The following is a 3,150-nucleotide window of genomic DNA, read 5'->3' as shown; positions in this document are numbered from 1 at the left end:
TGTAACTCCAAAATATGTCACATTTGGGCACACACATGTGTCAAATTTTGTGACTCTCAATAATATGTTACAAGATGTGACAAATCACATTTGTGTGACAATCACATTTTGTCACATTATTTAATCTAATATTATATTATATGAAATAATATAACATTAATGCCCCGATCTGGGCATCTCCCCAGCTAATGTATTCTTGAGCCTGACAAATGAAGTCATCGAGATGCCGGCATCCCCTTCGTTGGAGATCATCCTAGAGTGGGGATCCCGTGCGGATGCTAGCCTACAACGCCATCAGCTGTTAGCCATCATCGACCCTCTTAGTTTTTGTTGTTTCTTCTTTGAAGCGTTTGATGTAGGCCTTGAGGGTCTCAAATGGTCCTTGCTTGATGTTGGCCAAGACGTTGACCTCAAAGCTTACCTTCCGGACCCCTATGAACTGTCTTTGGAAGGCAGATGATAATTGTTGCCATGTCTGAATAGAACCTGGTTGGAGCTTCTTATACCATTCATCTGCTGGTCCTGTTAGGGTGAGGGGGAACACGTGATATTTTGTGTTTTTGAAGACCCGATGCACCAACATTAGCCTATTGAACTTGGACAAATGGTCTGTGGTATCCCAACCACCATCATAAGCTGGTATGGACGACATCTTGAATCCCATAGGTAGTGGGGCCTCGACAAGGTGAGGAGCACATGGCTCTACCTCATCATCTTCTGAGTCAGACTCGTGGCCTTGTCGCGTGGCCATTCTGAGCATTATTCGCTTCAGACTTTCTAATTTTGCTTAGAGCGGGTCGCGATCCTGGTTGATGCTCTATGTTGGGCAATCCCTTCTCTGAGCGTTGAGATTGTCTCAGAGATCTGATGGGCCTCTAACAACAGGCTCACGTACTCCGACCTTATTACACCTTCGAGCATTGAGGTTGTCTAGTAGGTCGGCTTGTCCTCGGAACGCACCGTTATGTTTTGGGCAGGCAACCTCATTTTCTCCATCGAACTCGTTTTCATTTATTGAGAAACTGATGCCCTGTTTCCAATTCTGTGGGGCATTCCTCGGGCGATTATTCCTGTGGGACTGGTTAGGCCCCGAAGGGATACCAGCTCCAGGCCTTGTGCGGTCCGTATGAGCGCGTCGGGGTGAAGAGCCCCGAGCTCCACGGGCACTGTTTTCCTGGCGGTGTCCACGGGCCCTTTCTTCATTACCCTTACCAGTTTGCTACGGAGCCGGATGGCCCTCGGGCTCTTGACAGGCACTCTTATGCTTAAAAACAAGGTCATCATTGGCCTTTCCTTTACCACGGTCCTGCGGTGGCGTTGAGGCTCCAACTCTTGCTGGGTGCTCGGTGGGCATCGTAGCTGGTGGATCCCATGCCTTGACAGCCGGGTGTTCAAGAGGCACATCAGTTGTGTTGACAGGTGACACTCCAATAGGGTGCACAGGTGGCACTCTTGTTGGGTGCCCAGCTGATGTGTTGCCGTTGGGGTCCACTCGCAACCCTTGGGCTGCAAGAGTGGCCTTCATGGAAAGCACCATCTCTTGAAGGGTAGCAATGTTACCTTCTTGAGCATCAAGTTTTTGTTGTTGGGTAGCCACCTCCGGCGTCTCTTCCGCCTCCATGGGCTGAGGATATTCATCCTCATAATACCCTTGGTCGGCATCATTATCCTCGTTGTCATACTCAGCATACTCATCGTAGTCCTCCATCATCTCAGGTACGTCTTGAGGTGGTTGCCTACCGAGTTCCCCTCCTTCGACTCTAGTAGGAGGGGGCACTTCATCTACAACGTTTCTTCGTGTAGTCACCATGATCGTGAATGTCAAATGATTTCTTCAAGCTCTCAATGAAAGATCCAAAATGTTGACTCCCTTTTTCGCTGTCAACTTTTATAAGAGAAGTTAAAGAAATAACTGTAAGAACACAAAGATTTTTATGTGGTTCAAGTTGTAAACGAACCCTAGTCCACGAGTCTCTAGTATTAGGGAGATTGCAAGCTTGTGATTGCAAGTTTTAATAGTGTATTCTCAAGCAGCGTTTAGATTGCTTTGAGTACAAGTAGTTTTCTCTAAAAAACCGAACCATTTACAATGAGGTTCCCAGCCCTATTTATAGAGGCTGGGGTCATTAATGTTGAACATAATTAATTAATACACATTCTTCCCATAAATGAGGGATTAATACTGTAATGCTCTGGGTAGCTAAGACCGTTACACTGTATATTTATAAAGGTGTAGGACTTGCTAATCAAGTCATTTAGTTGAAAACGTGTCACTAAAACCATTAATGAACTAGGGTTAAAAAGGTTTTGGTCATAAAAGATACATTTTATATAACTAAACGTTTTGTACAAGGGATCCCCAAAAGAAACAACATTTGAAAGTCAGTTTACAAAATTTCCAGAGTACAAACAACCGCTAACCACTCTAAGGGCCAAATAAACTGTTATCCAAAAAACAAGCATGGATGACATGGCAGACGTTTGGTACACGTGGCTGACACCTGGCGGAAGTCTTGTTCGACCATCGACCAGAAAGATTTCCGTGGCGCAACGCTCAATCGTTATATACGACCAGCTTGGTCGTATACTTGTTATATTTGGAGAAAATCTTATGCAGTTATGATCATATCCGAAATTATCTCCCATGATTTTCTGAGTATCTGATTATTTAGGAAAGAATATCTGTTACAAATTAATGTAATCTTCCTTGAGCCTATAAATAGAGAAAAATAGCTCAAGGAAGGGACTCTTGGAGAGACTTTTGGCTTTCTAATTACTGGAGATTAGAGATTTACGAGTGAGCTAGAGCTATCACATTCGATATATTGTCTTGTTCTTCAGAGGTTGGTGAAACTCATTGAACCCTAGTTCTTTGATCACTCCTTTGAAATATTATATCAATAAAAGTTCAAGCGGACGTAGGTTATTACCAGATTCTGGGGCCGAACCACTATAAATTCTTGTGTGCTTTACTGTTTTTGTCATTATCTTCATTTCAACATATTTGTCCACATCAAGCATTTTTGACTCCGTGTCAGTTGACCAAAATCTGGGTCAACATAAACATTTATGGTCCTCCTGTTCCTGTCTTTTCCTCAACCATGGTGGCCGAGCAGCTAGTCATGTACATTCTGCCTTCAGAGCTCTTCG

Source organism: Humulus lupulus, chromosome 7 (assembly GCF_963169125.1).
Source record: "Humulus lupulus chromosome 7, drHumLupu1.1, whole genome shotgun sequence".
NCBI lineage: Eukaryota > Viridiplantae > Streptophyta > Magnoliopsida > Rosales > Cannabaceae > Humulus > Humulus lupulus.
The sequence above is the reverse complement of the archived record's forward strand: the minus strand, read 5'-3'. Positions refer to the sequence as shown.